The sequence below is a fragment of the Oxyura jamaicensis genome, chromosome 7, assembly GCF_011077185.1.
Source record: "Oxyura jamaicensis isolate SHBP4307 breed ruddy duck chromosome 7, BPBGC_Ojam_1.0, whole genome shotgun sequence".
Taxonomy (NCBI): Eukaryota; Metazoa; Chordata; class Aves; order Anseriformes; family Anatidae; genus Oxyura; species Oxyura jamaicensis.
The window spans coordinates 38,286,451-38,309,258 of record NC_048899.1 but is presented as its reverse complement, the minus strand read 5'-3'; the positions used below and the strand labels follow the sequence as shown (position 1 = coordinate 38,309,258).

General features: G+C 46.8%; 1 long non-coding RNA gene across 2 annotated transcripts; it reads right to left on the bottom strand.

Moving 5' to 3' along the window:
• Positions 1-696: 696 nt before the first annotated feature.
• LOC118169972 lies at positions 697-15,717 on the bottom strand. Of its 2 annotated transcripts, XR_004752404.1 has the most exons (4): positions 15,207-15,717; positions 14,903-15,075; positions 9,817-9,909; positions 9,080-9,180 (listed from the first exon to the last, which is right to left on the bottom strand). It is a non-coding gene; the product is annotated as an uncharacterized LOC118169972 (long non-coding RNA). The 2 variants fall into 2 exon arrangements; XR_004752403.1 differs by lacking the exons at positions 9,080-9,180; positions 9,817-9,909 and adding an exon at positions 697-1,050.
• Positions 15,718-22,808: the final 7,091 nt, after the last annotated feature.

The following is a 22,808-nucleotide window of genomic DNA, read 5'->3' as shown; positions in this document are numbered from 1 at the left end:
GTTATGGCTGAGAAGGTATTTAATTCTAATTTTGTGTTTTCAGGAGCTTAACATCATCTAAACAAATTACATTTTGGACACAAATCTCCGTGCCTGTACTGCACCAGAGATGAGCTACCTATTTGTTACGTCCAAACTCCGCGGTGGCATAGAAATTTTTTTATTCCCAGTATTTTGACGGTATTTATGGAAATATTTTTTTTTTTTTTTTTTTTTTTTTTTTTGCCTGGGAAGCGTCCTTTTTAATCATTTGAACTTAAAATGCTCTGCAATTCTCAGTTACTGCTTGCGCAATGAAAACACAGCTGCCTGTAAAGCAGCGGAGGTTTTGCAGAGGCCAGGTGGCTGCCACTGCACTTCAGGCACTGCAGCGAACAAGCACACGCACACTGCCCGTAGCTCCGTGTTTTCACACGCTGCTCTCAGCGTGATCCTCCTGCTTTAACTCAGCTCTTCTTTCCCCCAGCAAAGCAAGCACACTGAGAAATGATAGGCCAAAGGCTAGGGGAGAGAGATGGAGGCTCCAGGTGCAAATCCTGACATGTCCGTGGATTTCACATGCAACTCTGGCAAGCCACTTGGGAGCAGGTGGAAGTGGGACCCACAAAGCCGGCTTCAGAAATGTGGGGAGCAGAGCTCTGGAACCCATACCTCACACCACTTCCATTGTCTGCAAAAAAAAAAAAAAAAAAAAAAAAGCAAGGCACACCAGTCTCTGAGGGCTACAACAGACCTCGGTGAATGCTCTCCTTGAATACTTTGTCCTTATCCGTAAAATGGAGACAATCACACTTCCTTACCACACAGGTGCAAGGGTAAATATGAGGGAAGATTTTAAGAGGCTGTTATGCAGTTGTACATACATAAATACTTCTCAGACATTGCCAGGACCCACCGTCCACCAGCTTGTCTACAATTCCTCAGCCAGATACTATTTAAGGGTGTAAGGATGTCATTCAGCCTCCCTGCCACTCCCGTTCAGTCACTGGATTCGTTTCTGACGCTGCCTACAGCTGTGATTTGATTTCACCTCGGGAAGGACGAGAAAACCTGCATTAAAAATGAAAGAGACAGAGAGATATAAAAGACCTGTTAGTGTTGAATTTAAATGGTTCCATGCGTGGAAACTTCAGATAGCTAAACTGTACGGCATTGTAAGCAGAGGATCCGAGCAACAGGCATTTTAGATAATGTCTGGACGATGTGCTATAGAGAATATTAGCGGGCTGGTAGCACGGAAAGGGAGAATGCAAAGTGTCCTTTACTGCAGTGTATTTTGATTACATGACAATGGAGAGCAGGACGGCTTAGTGCAACTGTTATTGACTCTGATAGTGCCTTGCTGAATCATTCATCACTTCAAAGGAATATAGAATTTTCTTGCAAAATGAATGTATTACGTCCCCCTCATGTTTAACTAGATGGAAATGAAACTGAATAGCGAGCAAAATGCAAACACCTCTTGATCTATTCAGTGGCTACTGGCTCTGACTGAAAGGCAGAAATGCTGGAAATCTTGTCATACGCTGCAAGAACGTGTTTGGAGGCTGATATTACACTGCTGTCCTAGGAACAGAAAGTCAGTTGTTAGCCATTGGGAGCTTGATATTTGTGGGGAGAGGCAATACTCGGAAATTGTATATTGTTTGTTTTCTTCTGTGCAGAGGTACTCAAGGAGACCCTTGAAAGGTAATCTACTGGATGTAAAATCAGAACTAAATTGAGTCCCCAAATTATATATCTGAAGTCCTTAAGGGAATTAGAATGGAATAATAAAGAGGCAAATTCAATCATTTCAAACCTGTTTGCATGTGGCACAGGCTATGGCTACGTTTCATATGTTCAGCCATAGAAACTGCATGGAGGGTAGTTAAGAATCAATAGAAGATATTGTATTTAGTTATTTTTTTTTTTTGTTAAAGATTAACAGAGGTGTTGAAAATAGAACGACTGGATCAGAGCTTACCAGAAAGTACAAGAAAAGCAATACTGCAGATGTGAAACAATGTAGATGTTGATTTCCTATTAGTAGACAACACATTGGTAGAAAATCATCACTCTAACTTAGTTCGTTCTACTTGCTGTAGTCAGAAAGCTGTTCTACATCTCTTTGTACTTACCTTCTGTAATTTTGGAACAGCGTGTGCTTTTTTTTTTTTTTTTTTTTCCTGCAGCTAAAGTGGTAAACAGCATGGTTATATTCATAAACATTTTCAACTAAGTATCTAAGAACACAACTGTAAACTCAAGCCTATGCAGAAGCCCATGAAGTCAAATCTTTATCACTTGAATAGACCTGAGTCACATCAACAGAAACAAAATTAAAAACAAGACAATAACAACAACAACAAAAGCTGTTTAAGGTCTTATCCATGTCTAATACACTCATATATGCACATATACACACTTACATGTGTACATATGGATATGCATATCAGCTGAAAAAATAATTTGGCATAAAATGCTAATGCCAGATGAAGGGAAGAGCAGAAAAATATATCCCAGAAATTCTCACTGCATTCTTGGAATTCTTCAATATCTTTATTAAAATACCAACTTTGAACATAACAATCAAGCTTTAAAATGGGAGATTTTTTTACCAGCTTTCTTTGAAATGGCTCGATGTATGACTGCATCCTTATGTTACAAGCTGCACACATGGTGTGCACTCGATACAGATCAGAAAGCTGGAAATTACTCTCCAAATTTCCCTTTGCAGGGATTTCCTTCATGGGGGACCATGGGCCACTCCTAATCATGCTGCTCCATGCATAGCCTCATTTTTTTTTTTCCTGGAGTCACGTAGCTACCTTATATCTTCTTCACATGAGACGGCGTTGCAGCAAAACAGTGGCATTCCCCTAAGGGTGGGGAGAAGTGGATTGTAATATCTCCTGCTACTGAGCAATCACGGAGCAACCAGACTCAGCCGCTACCTCGAGGGTCCTCAGAGCAGATGGGCATACTGACTGATGATTATTTTGAAACAAGGAGGGATTTCAGGACTGTTTGCCAAGAAAGCATGCGATATGAAGTTAAATTCACACACAAAAGCAAACCAAAAGCAAACAAACCAAAACAACAACAACACCTTGTCTCATGTCAAAATAACGTCTACCCATCAAGCTGTGAATGATCTTATGCTTGACACCAGAGGTGTTTTGAGTCCATTTGTGACACAGTCCTGCATCAAACGGCCTGGCAAACCCAGTCTGATCTACTTCTTCAAAGCAAAAGCAGTAAGTTTTTACTTAACTTGGAATATAAATGAGCTATAAACAAAAGAGGAACAGAAGGTTGAGGGAAAGCAGGCCGAAGGGAAAAAGAAAAAAAAAAAAAAGAAAGAAAAAAAAAAAAAGAAAAAAAAAAGGAAAGAAAAAAAAAGAAGCAAATATTTTCGTAATGATATGAGACAAACTGAGCTGCAGATAAGAGTGGTAGCAAGAAAAAGAAAATAGAAGGGAAAGAAAAATCCAGGCACGCTCCCCAGAGAGGACGAGAGAACTGGCCAGGGGAGAGAAACAGCACTGGGGAAGAAGGAGGTAAAGACAAGTGAAGGAAAAAGCCTGATCTTCCAAACACAAGCCTTATCAGCCGTGGACAGAAAGGCTGTCTTCAGAAGAGAAAATCGGACGTGAAGAAATCACAGTACGAGATAGAGAAATCCCCAAACACCTAACCTAGATAGGAAAACTGAAACTGAACATGAAGGAGACAGAGGAGAAGACAACAAAAATAACGAGGAGAAAGAATCCAGCTGATTATTTCTTTTGACGTTATCAGTTAATGATTCTTGTGCTTGGGCTAGCACATGGTTCCTAGCATATTTCTAAATCCGATGAAGCCTGTGGCAGAGGGTTTGGGTGAGTGGTGACAGACAACAACACGTCTTGGAGACCCCTTCTTAGTCTGGATTGTTAAACAAAATTAAGCCTTCCAGACAAGCTCATGTACACAGCATCTTTGTTTCTGGCAAACATTAATTAAGCCAAACATTTTGGAAAGCCTTGTAACAACTTGTGCAAAAACGTCTATGCTACAGCTAAAGTTTTACTGGTATGAGCTTGGCCGTGTCAAATAAAGCCAGAGTGAGCTAGATGGCTCTGTACAGATAGGTTCCAGAGATCGAGCTTAGCCACCAACACCAGGGTTCAGTGCCACCCCTCACGCCTCTGAGCAATAAATATACAGTGTTATGAACGCAATCCCACAGAGAATGACCAAAGCAGAGCGTGACATAACTGCTGCTCATCGGCTGTACCTCACACTGTCCACTTCCTTCCCAAATACATTACGGACAAAGCAGCACTGAGCATGACCAGAAAGGAGGAGTTAATAAGCAGGAGTGAAACATCTGAACCAGGAAACGTTTCATCAGAGAAGGCACAGAGCCGCAGCGCACCACGGGTGAAGCAATTACCCAAATGTCAGGGCCAGGCACCCAGTGAAAGCCGTAGGGGTTTCTAGGCTTGGTGCCTGGCTAAGAAGCAGGGCTGCAGCTTTCTTGAAAACTGCCCTTTGGGAGCAGCAGTCACGGGGTTGGGGTGCAGCATCGAGGAGGCAGCCCTTCCAGCAGCCGAGAAGTTCAGAATAATTTCCTTAGCTCCGATTTCAGACGGGGAAGGTACACGGTGCAGCTTCACCCCCTGCACCTTTCATGGGAACACGTGCGCTACGTGCCCTTGCTGTGGAAGTCCAGCAAGGACTCTGCCGTGCTGCTTGTTCCTCGGCTGGAATGGCTGCAAGGAAACAGAGCACACCTGGCCCAAACTTAATACACAGCACGCAAAGTATCCTCCTGTCTCATATCCAGATACCTCACTTGTAAAATAACCTGCCTTTCCTTCCCCTTCCCTCCCCCTTCCGAGCCTGAGCAGATGGACTTGATTAAAATTATTTTGCTTTGCTTTGGAAATGGATACAAGTATAAAAATGGATGGTTTGGAGAAGTTACAATGCAAATAATTTTTTTGCAGTGGCTTAGAAAAATCCATTAGCTAAATACATCTACTGCTTCTGTCTTATATGCCATAAGCCATATTCTTACTAAAGAAACTATAAATTATTACAAGAAATGCAATTACAGAACATAGTGTTTATGATACTGATTTGTGATCAGCGAAACGGGACGATCCATCCTTCTAAAGGACAACCTAAACAATAATGGTAAAAATCTAACGGCTTTCAACAATCCCATATTTCTCAGAGGAGTGAATAATGTTTGAGAGACTCTTCTGCAAGAGCAACGGAGTCACTTAAATCACACCGCGTATCTCATCTAGCAAAGCAGAAGTTCCCTCAAATCTCATCACTTTTTGCTGAAGTCGAAGGAGCCCTCTGAATATTGAACACTAAAGCCATAAAACTTTAAAGACATACCTTTCCACAAACCCACATCTAGGTTAAAATTTGAAGTGATCCAGATCTCTCTTTCATATAGATGAGGGATTTAGCCACGTGTGTTATAAAGCCAGCTGCCGGTGAGATAATTGAATACAGCACAGGTTCGGTCGGCGCCAAGCCCCCGAACCGCTGCGGGGAGTTGTCGGGGAGCGTTTTGCAGGTTCTGCCTACGTGCATCAGCCACAAGGGCTTTTTTAAGAGTGCGCTTAGGATGCGCTTGAAGTATATGATTTTTATGAACACTACCACAAAGCGCATTTAGGATTTATAACTTTGACTTGCTTGTTATAAAACTGGGAAAATATTTTCAAGAAAGATGCAAATTTTTGCAGGAATGAATTAATGAATTATGCACGGCCTTTTTCATTAAGCCAGAGCAAACCTGTTCAAGCCTGCTGGTTTGTGCTGGTTTTGCAGTCAAGCATCCCACCCTGATAAAAGACCACTTGTACTGAATGTGCCTTGTCAGAGATCCTTGGAAACAGCCTAAGAGGAGACAGCTGGAGCACACACCTGTGGGCTTCATCCCACCAGCCCCACCAGGACCTCTTCAGTTCCTTCTCCTCCAGCTCCCTGGGACCCCGGCTCTAACACAGCGGTGCAGATGCTGGGTGACAAGACCTCGAGGCTGCCCACCCAGCCTCCCCAGGGCTGGATCTGGCCAGCATGCTGTGCCTGGGTGAGCACTGCAACCCCCCCAGGCAGCCATCCGTAGTAGCTAATTACGGCGCTTTATTAACAAGAGCAAAAGCTGGATCTACGTGAGCCAGTAAAAGAATGGTTTCATTAGGAGAAAGTTCCATTAATCTGGAAACAAAACTAGCTATAATAACCTTTAAAGTTCTTCTGTCCTTCTTGGCAGGCTGGTTTTTACCACATCCTTTTCTTCCTTTTTTTTTTTTTTTTAATGGAAACTTTTAAAGAAACGTGGATGGAGAGACACTTAAAGTTTCATGTGCTGGTACAATTAATAAATGAAAGCATATATTACATGTCATAGAAATGACTTTTTTCATTTACTGATCTACGTGGAGCTGAATGTTTGTTTTGATAATTGGCCTCTGCACAAAAAAAAGGCATTAAGTCAGCAGTGGTGAATTATTTATGAGACCTACTTTAATGTGATTAATCTCGGAGGGTCTTAAGAAAAAAAGTCTTAGGCATGGTGCTGTTTTTCACTAATTGATGAGCCAGAGAAGAGTCAAAGATCTGCGAGGTTGCTTTCCCTCTCGTTTCGCCCACCGCAGGCAGTGGCCTCCCACCCACCAGTTTGGGCACGGGTGGTGCTGGTATCACTGGGAAGCAGCTCCCCTCAGCACGGGCTGCTTTTCTGACTGCCCAGAAGCCTGATGCAGAGCCTTGCATTAAACCATGGCACGCTGGTCCTCCAGGAGCAAGATGAAAGCTTTTAACATGGTGGGAGGCTCCTCAGTCGCGGCCACAATAATGCAACTTGGGCTCGAAGATTATCTTACCTGCACATGCACACCTGCGTGTTTATAAAAGGAGCAAACCCCACGTGTTGAATTGCTCTGCGTCTCAAAATCCTTCTTAGAAGCTGCCTTCGTGCCTCCATCCTTGGGAAAGTTGTGATGTGTGACCTTCAGGGCATCACGGCCGATGCTGGAGGTGCCCTGCTGCCACTGCCCTGCTGCTGCCCCATGCCAGACCCCCGAACAAACCACCAGAATCTGGCCTCAGGTACAGTTTGACCTTTTCTCTTTGTTCTGGAAAGCTCGCTGCTGCACAAATACGCAGCACATTTTCCACTCTCGATCAAGCCTGCAAGTCTTGTAAAAACTCCTTACAATCCCAGGATCTGCGCATTACAAAGTCGGGAGGCAATAAGTGGAGGTTCCCAGGCTCCGTCTGCTCATTACCAGGAGGCCAGCTCTGCTCTCTGATATTATTTTTCCTTTAACTTGTATTGAGGTGCTCCATTTTTGTGCTGTTAGTTTGATTTTTGGCTTTGCAGTTCTGTTTTCTGCTTGCTTTGATCCTTGGGTCTGTGCGTTTAACCGGCACAGCTCCATCATTTGGGTGAGATGCGAGAAGCAGAAAAGTGGAATGTGCCCAATAACCTCCCCTTTTACCTTTTGGCAGGAAAACGCAATCTAGCATTAAGATCTGCCATGCAAAGAACAACCCCTCATTACTTCAAAATGCTAATTAAAAATGACAAATGAATGAAGACGTAGCATCATTAAATGAAGAAGTTTTTCACATTCAAGCTGAAAGGGCTTGAGCTGCTGCAATTTTGCCATATTTGTTTGAAAAATGATAGCAAATGGCAGAAGCTGTTTTAAAGTCGACCTTTTAACTGACTCTTAATAAAAATGCATTTTGAATGTTAATTAAGAAGATGAAATAACTCACACTATTCATTTTCTGGCTCCAAATGCCTGCTCCGAGGACTGCAATTACTCACATAATTAAAATTTAGGTTATGGTCTCTCATGTGTGTCCTTCTTTGTATACAAATTTAGAATTAAAAACACCCGCTCCCTGTCTGAATGTCAAATAAATCACCTGTCCCTAATTCCTTCCCAGGTTGGCAATTTGGGTATCGCAGAGGCTGGGGTTAGAGCTGGGAGAACAGGGCATTAACACCCTCTTAGCAGGTGAGCATGTGGAAAATCTCTTTTGTCCTTCCAAAAACGCACCTGCTAAGGTGGCTGAACGTTATTAATACCCAGTTCTCCCAAGCTCCAAGTTTTATTCCTGGGTTTTACATCTCCAGCTCTGTGCCCCGAGTGCCAAGCGCTGCGCGATGCTCTCCCCAGCAGGGAGGTTTGGGCAGGGTGTGAGCAGCTCCGTGCAGCCTCCTCACAGCGTAAGCGCAGCCTCTTCTCACAGAGAAATTTCTTATTTAGGATTTATCCTATGGAGATGAAAACGGCCGCTCTGCACAGCAGTGGTGACACATCAGAACAGAAACCACAGCCGAAAGAAGAGATCTTTAGGGTGTTCTGTCTAACCAAGCCTCTCTCTACAAAATAATAATAAATACATTTTCAAAAGCTTAAAGGAGCACGGTGCCACTGGAAGTAGCATCAAAAGCAACAAGTAGAAGGTATGCACTGCCAGTATGGTATTAGAGGATATTTCTTCCAAATCACAACTGCCAGGGAGCAGGCAGGGCCCCTGGCCGCGCGCATCCCCCAGCGGGGCCATGCAGGATGCTGCCCCTTGCCCTGGTGCTGTGCATGTAGGGCATGGAGCAGCTCCGTGAGCACCAGGAGCGGGCCCAGGGGCGCTGAGCCCAGAGATTCACCCATTTACAAACCAAAACTGGTACTCAGGTGAATGCATCCACCAGGGAAGTGAACGCATTCACGTGCAGTTGTAAAGGATGCATTAAGACATGCAGTCTTAAAGGATTTTTTTTTCCCAGCTAGACCTTCCTGTAGCCTTCACAGTTTCTTTGGAAAATTATTAAAGAGGGATGGAAAGCATATTTATTTTACTGTGTTTTAATGGAAAATACTGAAAGTATCATGTAGTGATTTCCCTGGCTTTGTGGAAAGCTCTTCCATCTTTTTCTCGGAAAAGGAGCGTGTGTGCTAAAACCTTAGGGCAAGCCTATTTTTATCCCCAAGCCCATTTTTAACCCAGAGACCACTGCTGCACGAGAGGCCAACAATACAGACGCGCACAGCACCAGCCCCAACATCTCCAGCCCCAACATCTCCAGCATGCTGACCGTGCTGCTGGGGGCAGCAGCAGCGCCATGTGGCACGCCGAGGGGCTCCCCCCGCCAGCATCGACCTCACCGCTCTGCAGAAATGCACCAGTTAAATTTTAAACGTAGCGCTTAAATATTAAAGTTTCTTCAATTTAATTTTTAAAGTTCCTCGAGCACGTAAGTGTTTGCAAATCCTATGCCGCAGTCCTGGAGTTTCCACGTTAATATTTAATGCTTATAGCTCCATGCCTGATGTTTTATTTGATCTTCTTCCTAATTTTTGTACTCCTTTCTGAGCTATGAGTTCCTCTCTTTATTGGAGCCGGTTACCTCTGTGTGTAAAATATTTCTAAGCATGTCCTAAATTTACAAAGCCAACTGGGAAAAGTGAATGCTGTGGATGGCAGCTCCCCTGGAGACCATTTCTTAGAAAGACGCTGCAGTCTGCGCACCCATCTCATGGAGGGGGGAGCTCTGATCCCCGCGTGTTTCGGGTGGTGCTGACCTTTAATAAATGGGCACGAGGTGTGCTGTGCGCGGGGGCAGGCAGCGGGAGCAGGCACGGTGGGGACAGCCTTACAGCCCACCCATCTGGGGTAGCAGGGGCAGTAGCCGAGCTCTGCCTTCTTCAACAGCAGGTTGCAATTTCTTTGGTAAATAAATAAATAAAAAGCTTTTGTTTAGAAATCCATCAAAAAAACAAACAAACAAACACAATTAGTACTCACTGGCTTAATAAGCTGAAGTGGGACCTGTGCTGCGATTTCCCTTTAAATGTGCTTCTGGCAGGTGTGGGTTTTGCACGCTGCGAGGCAATGAACCTAAAATTATGAGATTACAAGTTCATATTGCTTAACCATCGCAACATCAGCATCTGTGCTGGTAGGTGCTAGTGCATATTAAAAACCCTTTTGCCACATTTATTCTGCACTACCCACAGGTTTCTACTGGGTATTTTTACACCTGCCAGCCCTGAGAGTGGCTGTTCTGGCTGCAGCTCCTCGCGTGCCGGTCCCTGGTGAGCCTGTCTCCGGAGTATGAGATGCATTTGCTTTTCACATTCCAGTTTCTGCTTTGGGTGAAACCACTGCCCACCTGCAACAAAGCCAACCAGGTGGAATCTTGAGGGAACAAATAATAATAATAATAAATAAAAAATTGCCTCTTGCTCCCTGCCCTTGTTGCAGTGCAACCAGAGCCTACCAGTTCCCGTGGGGCAGCCCCGTGCCCGATGCAGTGCTGCTGGGGCCCGCAGGGGAGCAAATGGGGTCAGAAGCTGGCAGCAGCACGGGACCCAGAGTAATTAGCACAGCTGAATTTAATGCTGAGGATTAACCTGGCTAATTGGTGCCGGCCCAGCATCGCGCTGGTGCAGCCCTGCTCCACTGGGGATGGGAATTAAATCGCTACGTGACAACGGTTCGCTCCTTGCCCTAAGTGCTCCAGTCTCCTTGTTCTTTGGTCCCAACTTTCTCCAAGTTCAGGAAAGCCACAGTGCCCCTACGGTCACCTCACCCTGATGCTTGGGCATGTCCCTTGTCCAGGCACCTCTCATTGCAAGACTCACAGCAAACCCACAAGAAAGTTTCAGTAACATGGGTGCAAAGCAAGAAACGACCTTGGTCCAACACCAGCAGCAGCACAAACCCGGACAGACCGATCCCTCTGCCTCAGCCCCGCAGGCACGTCACCCAGCTCCATGTCCACGAGCCCCAGCAGCTCCCTGCCGTCGGAATGACACCTGCATGGGCTGCCCTGCAGAATTAACCGGGCGCACAGCCAGCCGACAGCAGGAGCCAACCAGAGAGATACTGCAACGCATGTGGTCACAGAGAGGGAGTTGGGTGTATTCAAACGCCTTCCTTTTTGTTTGAAGCAGAGACGAGCGATAACCCACCACGCATCCGAGCTTATGGATGCTGTAAAATATTATCCTCAGAAGGGCAATCCTTGTATGGGATTAGTGTTCCCTATCTTTATGGAAGGTGAATATTTTTAGTGCAAAATATTTTTAGTGCAAAGTAACACCCAAACGTCCGATGCAGCTCAGGGTAGAGGAGTCCATAGGCCAAGCGTCCCTCCGGTGCATGCATCGTCCTTACCAAAACAACACAAGTTGTGCGAGATGTCAGGGAAGGAACAGACGTTTTCTCTTTATGACTTTGTATCTAGTCACATGTGTGGGTGCAGTGAAGTGTTCTCTTCTGGTGCCTTTCCACGAGATCCCTTCTTTTTTTCTTTTTTAAACCACAAAGCACAGGGACTGCTCAGAGACACCGGACTTTCTGGCGTGCAGCACAAATCATTTAGCTAATTACTCACTGAACGCTCTAATCAGCACTGCCTGAATGAACTGACAGCAGCAACCTGAAGACGTGAGGCCAAGCAGCAAGAGCACCATGCATGGGGCAGGATGGAGCCCTTCGAGATGCCCCCAGCCCCCTGCACATCTCTGCAGCCAGGTGGGTACCAGCAGCACCCAGGAGCCCCTGGCCCCAGGTGGGTGCACGTGTAAGAGAAGGCAGGCTGGCTGCACATTTCCTTCATTGCTTCGTACACGGGCCATGAAAACCTTCCCAGCACGGCTGGCCGTGGATTGCCAGCCACATGCATGGAGCTGCAGGCATCACCTGCACCACTGCCACTTCCCAGCCCGCTGATCACTTCGAGTCTGCAGTGCTCGATGGAGTGGTTAAAATGCAGCACTGGGGGATTTGTAAGGTGTTCCCGAGAGGCAGAGGGACCTGGACTCTGCATGGACCCCATGGCACCAGGGTGCACAAAGCCACGGTAAGGCGAGGAGCCTCAAAGCGTTATTTACAGAAAGAGGCTTAAACCGAGTGCGTGTGAGGGACTTCATCTCGTGGCCCAGCTTTCTGTGGACCAAGCCTGCTTGGCTTGTTAGCTAGCTGCATAGATCAGCTAGGAATTAAAAATCTTATTTCTGGCTAAGCTTTGTGTTATTTCCACTGACTGGCAAGCTAAAGTAACTCTGACAAATAAAAGAAAAGCTCCAAAGCACATCTAAAAACTTGAAAATATTTCAGTGAAAAGCCTGCAAGAGACATGGGGCCAGTTCCCCCAACGCTGACTCCCCTGGCCCGGTGCTGCACCAACAGCTTGTCTGGACCAGGGCCCTCTGACTACTTCTGCGCCCATCCGTTGCACCTAACTCAGTGCAATTACACCTGAGTGACAAGATCTTCTCAGAAGAGACAGCGAACTAGGTGGAAAGGAGAATAAATTGCTTCTCATCTGGGAAGCAGGGCAGGTGTGGGTGAGGAGGCATTACTCAGACACCACCACCGTCACCAGCAACACGAGCACTCCTGCAGCACAGGGCAGGATAGGCACAGAAAATGGGGATTTTCTGTACCTTGCCATTAGAGCGTCACCTCGAACTCCAGCCCGATGCTCAGGCCATCATACAGCTGCTGGGGGTGAAACCAGTCCCAGTTTTAACCCCATACAGCATCAAGCTGCTGAAAGGTTTTTGCATGGACCTGCCAAAACTAGATCTGGGTGGCCAGCAAGCTCAACAAAAGCTGGTAAATGCAACCAAATTCTCTGATTCTCCGAGGGCTGGATACATCTGGAATGTCTTGAAAGGCTCTTTGTACCCTAATGCTTTAATTACAGTTATCCTTTAGTTCCATTTGCTGCATTAATGTGCTATCATTCGAGTGCTTTCCAATACAGCTATTTCACAACAAAACAGTGGCTAGAAAATTTAATAACCTGCTAGGCAAGAAGAGCCACAGCAAAAGCCTGTTTCCCACAGCCCTCCTTTCCCGTCCATCTCAGAGCACCACTGGCATGCTGAATGCAATCTGAACTCCAGTGAAAGTCGATTTCAGCATCAGGCTGACCTCAGAACATCTCTTGCTGCAGTACCCCAGTTTTGCATTTCTCTCAGCCCTCTCTCACATTCTCAATATAGCTATTTGCATATTCAAACAGCTGATGATACGGAAATATATATCCAGATGGAGTGACAAAATGGTCTGAATAGAAAGCCTCCACATCTAACAGCCCCCCGTTGGGCTCCCCATGCACACCAGCACCCCTGCTGCGCACAGCCCCAACAGACAGGAACTCGAGGAGTGCTTGTGCAAGACAGGCTGTCACACACAGGTCAAAACAACCCCATGGATGCTGAGCAATGTGTCCCTGGGGGGCAAAATTTACACCAAAGGCACTGCTTGGATGCATTACTGCAGGAAGGTGAGGTCCCCTTGGGACCTGGGAATATGGAGCATCAGGCACTTGGGACACGCATTGCTCCCGTCCTGCAGCGGCTGTAGGAGAGCACAGCCCTTGGCTGGTGCTTAACCATCACAGGCCTCTTATCATATTGCGTATTAGAAGTTATTTCCTTATTTACTCATAAATAATAAGACCCCCTCTAAAAACGCAATTTACATTTAATTTCTTCTCTTGGCATTTATCATGCTTCGGGATCGTTGTGCAAGATAAAGGCTACGCACAGGCCGAGCTCAGCACTCCTCGGTTCCTACCAGTAGTAAAACACCAGTTACCTCTGGCAGTATTCTCTGCATGAGTGCAAGAAGCAAAACGCTGATTCCTCTCAACAAACTCATAACAGGAGAGTAACAGCTGAAAAATCCAACCACTTCAATTTCTTCCTTCCACGTTTTCAGAATAGCTTGGTGGAAAGAAAGGAAGATCATGAAATCCTTAACTGATTTCATTTTAAGCCTGGGGCTATGTCAGCAGGATTACATCCTCCTGGCCAGATCCTGGAAGAAGTCCCAAGCAGCGTGGAAGGTGTGAAAAATGGGTTATTGGCAACTGGTCTCAGTGTAAGTTTGTTCCTGGTCCCACAGTATGTGCACGACTGAGTGTGAACTGGGGTGTGCTCAGGAAGCTGGGCACGGGAGCATCTGTTACTGTGAGGGGCATCTCGTGCCTGGTCTCCCTCCCAGCCAGCATGCAGAAAGGTAAGTGTCGGGGTAGCACACACAACTCTTACCATTTTTTTCCCCCCTCCTTTTTAGAAGGAAAAAAATATCTCTACTCCCCTTTCCAGACTGTTGTGCACCCTGATCGCAAGCTCCACAGCCTGGGATGTGCTCATTCAAAAAAAGCATCTGAAAAAACACATTCCCTTACATACCACCTGTATTAACAGACTCTATACTAGAAAGTTTCCAAGTCTGGCAAATTTTATGTATCTAATACTTTACAGAAGTTATCTTTCAACACAGAAGACTTCTTGGAGTTCTGTGCAACACCTGCAGTAAAATAATTACATCTAGAATACAAACATCACTAAACTCTGCCCAGGCTTCAGGAAAAGCAATACAAATTTGTGGGCATCCTGTAAAAAGAAAAGGAAAATAGCAGACAGTAGAAGGTGCCAAATACAGAGCTCACCATTAGAAGCTGCATTGTGGGCAAATATTTGAAGCAGCAGAATCATTCTGAGAAACAAAAGCTGGATTTCAGAATATTCCCAGCTGCCCTTGAGAGGGGAAAAACTGTTTTTCTGACTTTGCTTGGCAACAGTAGCGCCCGTGGAAAGCCATCCTGAGAAAAGCACCTACAGTCAGCCAATAATATTGGCATTAAGGACTTCCAAAACATGGAAAATACCTGCCAATACATCCCTACAATGCCCCACAGTAAGCAGCACAGAGAACCGAGGACAACACTTGTGTTAGATGCTGACGTTGTTAAATAAGAGCATGGCAAAGGCAGCTGTATTCTAACTCCCAACTTTAAAGCCCCTCTCTCTGCAAAGTGGAAAGGGGCTTTCACAGGGTTTGCAAAGACGGAACTCCACAAACTTACCTCCCATTGTTCATACGCTATCCAGCCTTCTTTCTGCATGGAGCCCTTCCAAAGCCATTAGACACATCTTCTCAATTTGTTCTAATGGCCACTGAAAGCTGACTTTTAGAGGGAGGACTAAGAGCCAGCTGGCTCTGTCTGCACCAGCCTCGCAGCTCAAGTTCCTTCAATATCTGGTGGGGGAGACAGGAAAAAAAACACTGTAGCTGATATTATAGGGCTGATAGCATACAGCTTTTAAAGCTTGCAGCTTCTTTAGCAAGTGCCTAGCCATCCGCAGGGACCTGGGGCTCAGAGGACCTACCTTGCCTGTCTCACTGGACATGTGTTCATCAGTATTCCTTGTGCTCCACCAGTGCCTTTATTAAACTAAGGGAAAAAAAAATGCATCGGAGTACTACAAGAAAGGCAGCAAAAGAAACTCATCTTAGCAAAATCCTCTAGCTTTATAACATTCAATCTAAACAGTTGTTTGTTTTCATGAAAATTTCTCCAGTACCCCTCCTATATGCAATAATGAAAGCTTTAATCATTTGTGTTTTTTTTTTAGTATATCTGAAAAACAGATCACTTAAACATCATGATTTTAAATCAATACCAATCACGTGACTGATAATTAGATATTAAACTCAATTTAGTCCAAAAGATTTAGAGGTCAAGCATCAGATAGTATTTAATTAAGTAAATATAAAGCATTGATTGCTCTTTTGTCTTACTCTATTGATTACATTGCATTTCTGTGGCATTTTTGCAGTCTGGCACTGTGTCATTAGCAGAGCAGCACAGAAGGTTTGCCAAGCCATCCTGCTATTAAAATACTTCACAAACCAGCTCACAGTACTACCTCAGACAACTTAAATAGGCTGCAGTGTGCTCAAGGAGGTGACTCACAAGAGCCAGCTGCAAGCCCTCTGGCATGGGATGACTTGATGCTGGGCAGCTGGGCAGGGCTCCTGCTGGAGTTTGGGACATGGGGACACCAGTGCCAGCTGCAGATGGGCTGGACACGAGCATCCTCACTGCTCTGGCTGCAGCTGGTGTCCCTGGCATGGGGAGGACTTGTGCTGGGTGTTCGCAGTCCTGCAAGAGGCTGCACCAAGCACGGCAGCTCCTGGTGCCGTCTTCAGAGCTCTCCGTGCATATCCCCCAGATACAGTGCATGCCCTGGTTTCCTTCCTGAGGCTCTGTAGGATCAAGGCAATGGAGTTTAGAAGGCTATAAGCGTCAGGACAGAAAGCCAAGCTGCAGGCTGGTGCCCAGAGGAGCAGGTATTCCGAACAGCCAGGGGTTCAGAAGCAGGCTGCATTCTGCTTATGCCTTTCAGCTGGTTCTGACCAGAATAATAAATATTATCTAGGGACAAAGCCAATAGCAAAATAATCCCCAAGAGATGCACAAAGTAAGAGAGATGCAACGAGCTCCCACTACAGGTATGCTCTCAAGAAGCTCTGTTCCCCATCTCACCGCACTGCATTTTGGAGCTGTTCTGTGTCCTGTGTTGACAAATTTATTGTGAGAGCACGGGAAAAAATGTTGTTAAGGTTTTAGATTCCTTGCATATGCATGAAACTCGGTGCCTGCAAGCCAGCTGGACATGTATTTAAGCCATGTCTGAGCAGTTTGCAGAGGCAACCCCACACATTTCACATCACCAAGGCAGGCAGATAGCTTGGGGGCTGTTACCACCGCTCACCTACCTCACCCAGCACCTGCAGCATGGATCCCAGGGCAGCCCACGTGGGGGAAGCTCCTGCCCGAAGCACGTCCTTCCTGCTTCCCTGGGCCCATAACCGAGCGAGGGCTGCGGGCTGGGCACTCAAACCCAAGCTGTGCCCGGTGGCTCCTGCCCAGCCGGTGCCCCATCACCCGAGCAGCCCGTCCTGCCGGCCTGGGACACCAGGGTCTGCCTTAACGATTATATGATTTACTCCCCTCTTAATGATTCTATGATTCTGTGATCCACCTGTAAGGTCATCTCCTTTTTCCTCAGTTTCCCTTTAGCTCTGGTGGTGGCTCTGGGAGGCAGCTGAGATGCTTCCAAGGGCACGACAGCCACCCGCCCCCCCCCGCCATCCTCACGAGGGCCCAGGCTGACCCTGGAAACAGGCCATTGCTGCCCACCAGCCCTAATCATCACATGCTGCCAGTCGTGCTCACAGGGCACTTGGTTTTATTTTGAAATAAAACCTCGTTGAGGGAAAGGCACCAAATGGAGGAGCTGCCAGCCTCCCACCCCGTGGCCTGGTGGCACCAGGAGGCACAGGCCCTGTTCTCAGGCCTCAGCAGAGCAGCTCCCCTGGCTCCCCCGGCTCCCCCAGCTCCCCCAGCCACAGTCCTGTGTCTGGCTGGCTTTAGGTGAAAACAAATGGGGGATAAATGCCTTTGTTCGCTCCTGGAGCAAACACCACAGACAGCTAACTTCGTCCGTGACAGGCTGAGCCACGTTGCTAAAGTAAGAACATAAAATAACAACTGGCTCCAGAGAGATTGATTTTTTTTTTCTTTTTACATTTGGACAGGCAAAGAAATGTTTTTATTGCCCTGCAAGCCTAATGGTGTGGTATAAAGTGCTTTCCAAGACTGCTGGTTAAAAACTCTATTTTTATCGAGGAGTAACGATATTTTTATCGAGGAGTAACGTCTCACCAAGCTGTAGGAGGCACTCAGAAGCCACGCTCCTGCCCCCTGTCCCCGGAGCAGCTCCTGGCCGCTGTGTAGGACGTGTCGCTTCCCATGGCGAGGGCTGAGCGTTCGCCTGGCTCTGTCGGCAGGGCACCACGCACGGCACACACGCGGCACACCGGCACAGCCGAGAGCTCCCACCGCTGCAAGACAGACACTCTCTCCTACACAGGAAAGTACCTCGGTACTATACCTAGCACTTTATCTAGTCTTTCAGAAGATGCTTCGTGGTAACCGATGGATAGGGTTGAAAGGTGGGCACTGACTTTTTCCTTCTAAACCCTGTGGAAAATTCCTGCCCCTGTCGCAGGGTGAAGCCAGTGCCCGCTCCTCCGCAGGCTCTCATGCACTATAGGGCAGCCCGTTTTCCCCTGAGCTCTAACTTCTTCCCCAGTTTACCAACCAGATTAAGCAACTATACAGTAAAAGCACAGGCTTTTTCTTATCCTTTTTCCATCTCAAGACCGCTAAGCCATTACTCAACTTTTAAATGACTTGTTACTCTAAACATCAAAATATTGATCCACTGTTTCAGAAGGCTGAAATTTAATCCGGTAACTATAGTCATTCTTATTAGTCACCCTACTGCCGACTCTGCACACAGAGCCACTGTCAGCTGTGTGAGGAACAGATGTTAAAAAATGCGATTAGAAAGGTGAAATTCGCTTCCTCTCGCCTCACTGCCCCCTCTCAGGCAGTGGCAGTGCAGTGGAAGAGAGCACAGTATATATATATTTTGCTGTTCCCCACCAAACCCCACAAGCCAGCACCACTGCGGGAGCAGCCAGACGCCAGGCGAGGTCTCGATCCATCCCTTGCAACCTCAGCTCATGAAATTTGAATAAGCAGAACCAAATGCTGACGCAATTAAACTTACTCATGAAAAAAAAATGCTGCAGAATTAAACCTCCTTCTCCCATCTCCCCCTCCCGGGGGCTGTTAGCTGCGGGGGTGAGGAGGAACCCAAGGGTCTTCTCCCTCAGGGAGGGATTTCAGGCTGCCACCACCCCCACCAGGACACTGTCCATGCAGCGCCCAAGCTGGGCTTTGTTCCACTACCACTGCCCCACTGGAAATAAAGTTAATTTCAGACTAACGCCTACAGCTTAAGAAGAGGAAGAGTAAAACAGGCAGTAAAATAACGATGGGCTGTGTCCCTACGTGAGAGCTGTAGCAGACCAGAAGACTGTCACAGCCCCTGGACAAAAGAAATGTGGGCTTTCATCTCTGCAAAAGCGTTATAGCAGTGCTAGGTGGGATTAATTGCAAAAGGAGGATGAGGGGGGTCAGTGAGTGGTGACACCAAAATACCTCGAGGGTGTGCAAAAAGAGCAAGTAGTGATGAGCTGGAGGAAGGATCTCGGCCGTGCTCTTTGAGGATGGATTTGGGAATTGATCTCACTTAGCAGAGGCAGAATGACAGCATTTGAGAGAAATCAGAGGAGGATTCCGGGGGTGTATCATTCAGGGAGAGATACCACCGAACTTCACTGTACTTCTAAAGCAAGAACACATCCTCCACACTCTCAGGCTATAAGGTCACACCGTGAGGGTTTATGAGAAAGGTTCCTGTGAAAAGCTCAAAAATCAGACAGCTTAAAAAGACAGCGGAAGAGGAAATGGTATTTTACAACAACTGCAAACAACTAGACAAGTACTCTCAGGAAGGATGCTGAGCCTTCCCACTTCAATCCCTTCATCTGCTGCTACAAGCAGGAATCCTGTATGCTGCAGAGCACAAATCAGGGCTGGTGCTGGCTCGGAGGAGCTGCTGTGGGCAGGAGGTGGCACTCGGGGACCTCTGGATGTCTCCTCCCTTCCCACCAGCTTCACACAAGGCTGTGGCATGAAAGCACAGGCAGGCCAGGCAGGATCTTTGCATAGCAAATGTGCCCGCCCCTAAATCATTAAATCACAGAGGGTGAAGCATGTGGGGCTTTTTTATTTACTCATTATATAAGAAAACACTACCAGACCCTGTGAAGGCAGGACAGGGTTTTGCTCCATTATCCTGTGATCTAGGGCATGCTGATGCATTAAAACATTAAGTAAAACATTGACTCAATATCATCAGATTATGACAGACTGCACAGCCTGATATATTGTCTGCTAATTTGTGACTAGGAGACTGACAATAACTTTCAAAAGTTCTGATGCTAATCACTGGCAGATATTTCCCTTAAACAAAATCTTCCAAAAGACTTCTCCAAAATTTGTTTCACTCTTGGTCTACCACTAACACCTTACAAGGATAGAGTCATATTTTTGCAGCTGAAAGCCTGGTTTGCACCGTATTTCTTATGGTTTTGGAGGCTGCTGAGCACACATGCTGGGGACATCACAGCTGGGGATGCTTTTAGTTCCCGGAGAACTTCTTGTGTTTGTGCACTGCATGCTGGAGGTTTGCAGGGAAATGAAACGTTTATTGAGGAGTGCAAATGGGTACAGGAAAATGGGTCTGAATCCTTGTGGAGCAGAGGCACAATCAAAACTCCAGCTCCAGCTGGAAGTTCTCGCCCAAGAAGCCCCCTGTCCCCTCTGCGTGTTGCTGCCCATTTTCACTGCTGATTTACAACCCAGACCTGTCCCCAGCACGGGAGCCGGACGGTCCCTGCAGAGCCCGAGTGGGCCGTGGTGATGCCCACACCTTGCAATTGCTCAGTTAAAAGCAGCTAACTTGCCTGACGTCAAGGGAGGCAATTTTCTCCTCCTTGATTCGTGTATTAGCATTCCTGCATTTCAGCTCGTTCAACTCCATTATCACCCGAAGGTTTTCCGGTTTGAGCTTGAGGAAATTGGTTTAATTTAAAATGCTTATTTTAAGCTCCCTTTTAGAGGTAATTTTATTAAAAAATTGGTCAATGCCTTCCCATTTAAATGCTAATAGTGGTTTCATTAAAGCATCACTTGTAAACTCGTCTTTGCAGGTCTTGACCCTGAAGAAGCATTCCTGCTATGCATGCTGAGAAGCCTCCACAAACCCATTTCTTGGTTAATTTTTCAATAGAGAAACGTTTTAAATGCCTCTGCTGACCGAGAACCGGTAACTCAGACAAGAAAACCGCTGCTGAAGTTCACTTAATTTGAAAGCAGCTTTTAATGAACACGCAGTGCTGCGTGGGGCCTGACCTGAGCCCGCTGATGGCACGAAAGAACAGGCAGGTGGCACCCTGAAGGTCCCCAGCCCAGGCACTCAGCCTCTTTGCCCAAAGACAGCTCTGCTGACCCGCTGAGACCATGCCGTGAGTGCCCGAGGGGCTGGGGGTGACATCCCCAGCTCAGTCCCCACGGGTGGGATTTGTAAGTTCACAGAAGACACCAAAAACCGCTGTTGTGTTGGTGAGGGCATTGATTCGCACTTCCCGCAGGATTAGCAGGGAAGAGTATTTCTGTAACATAGCGACGTACCGCTTTGTGTCATGTCCATATCCAATTGTTACAGCTGTCTCCCCCTCTGTCGTTAATTACCTCCATCCCAGTAGGCAGCCAAATTACATGCTAAGACAGCTTAGAGCGAGCACAGAGCCTGGTGGCTTTATTCAGTGAAAAATAAGTAAATATATTCATTCCCGTAATTGCAATCTTTCGGGAACAAATTATCCTGTGCAGCACATCTGGCCAGGTGCTCTGGCAATCCGCCTAGCAGCGCTTGCTGCCTGGAGCAGTGCTGCAGAGGTGAAGGAGCTGATCATCAAAGCAAACCTGCAGCGGGGAGACAAACCACGCTTCTGCAGGGAGACCTGCAGCAGGGCCGCCCACAGCGGGGATGTTTGCGGGTGAGTTGGGCTCTGTAAAAAGATGCCATATCCAAGCGGCAGCCAGTTGTATCAGCCTGGCACCGATGTCACTCCATTTTCTCATGCTCCTCTTTGCATCACCCTAACTGTGAGCTGAATCGAGCCCTGTAAATTCACGGCGTTATTTTCTGAGCTTCCATAATAAGTTATTGCACTTTTTATAAGAAAACGGAGGAGAATGAAGCTGTGAATATTTACACTCTGAAGCCCAGAGGGTCCTGTTGTGAGATATTAACTCTGCTGATGGCATGGGCCCTCAGCTGGAGGCCAGGATGAAAGAGGTATGCTTACAAGCCTTCTTTTAAATTAAAAAAAAAAAAAAAAAAAAAAAAAAAAAAAAAAAAAGTGCTCATAAAAAGCACCTGTCTGTTCTTTTCATTAAGCTTCCCTGATGAAGGCCTCAGGGGAGCTGATCAACATGAATATTTTTCCACATCTAAGTAGAATAAATACACTTAAAATCAGTCACCCAATGAGACAGTATTTATAGCTAATTACCGGAGGAATACACCCAAAATGGAACAGAGTGTGTTCCACGCATCCATTGACTGGCATGTTTTATAAATACACAATTTCTCACTTCCTTGGATAAAATAGTTTAGAAGACGGAGCCTTGTTTTCATTGCCTCGATCAAAATAGAACAAATTGAGATGATAAACGAAGTCACTAGTTAAAAAAAAAAAAAAAAAAATAAATAATAAAAAAAAAATTCTAAAACCCTCTCGTTCCTCAGGCACCGCAGTGCCCAGGGGGGAGCTGCCCCAGGCACAGCAGGCCCTGGCCCACATGGCTCACGCCAGAACCATGGGTTCAGGCCAGGTTTAGGGCTGTCCCCGGGTCCCACTGAGCAGGAGATAAGGAAACATTTGAACACCCAAAGCCACGGGGAGGGCCAGCATCCCTTCGGGATTGTGCTTTGCTCCTCCTCAGTATTATCCACAAGATAGCTGCAGCTGCACACCTGAATTACACAGGGACAGGAGGGGCTGGTGGCATCTCCCGTGCTGGCTCTCGGGCCCTGCTCAGTGCTGGCTGTGGCACGCGGTGGAGAAACTTCCACGGCCATCGAGTGAAGGCAAAGTGCCGGGGGGGGGTTTTCCCTGCTCGCTGGGGTGACCGAGCACGGGCTGGGTTCAGTGTGCACACCACGTCAGAGTGGTCACACAGCGCTCATCTCAGCCGAGATCCCGAGTCAGGGAGCATCTGAAGATGAAGTGCATGAAAAAAGAACACGAGAAAGCAAAACAGCCACCCTCTCTGCTGAAAATCAATCGTTGGGCTCAGACACCAGGTGTCAGCTAACTTTGCCATGCGGTGTGAGAAAGCACACATCACGGAGACGACGCCACGCGGGCGCTGTGCCCGTGTCTGTGCCCGTGCCCGTGTCCCCGCCACGCCGGCTGCCAGCTCCCCGCACACACTAGAT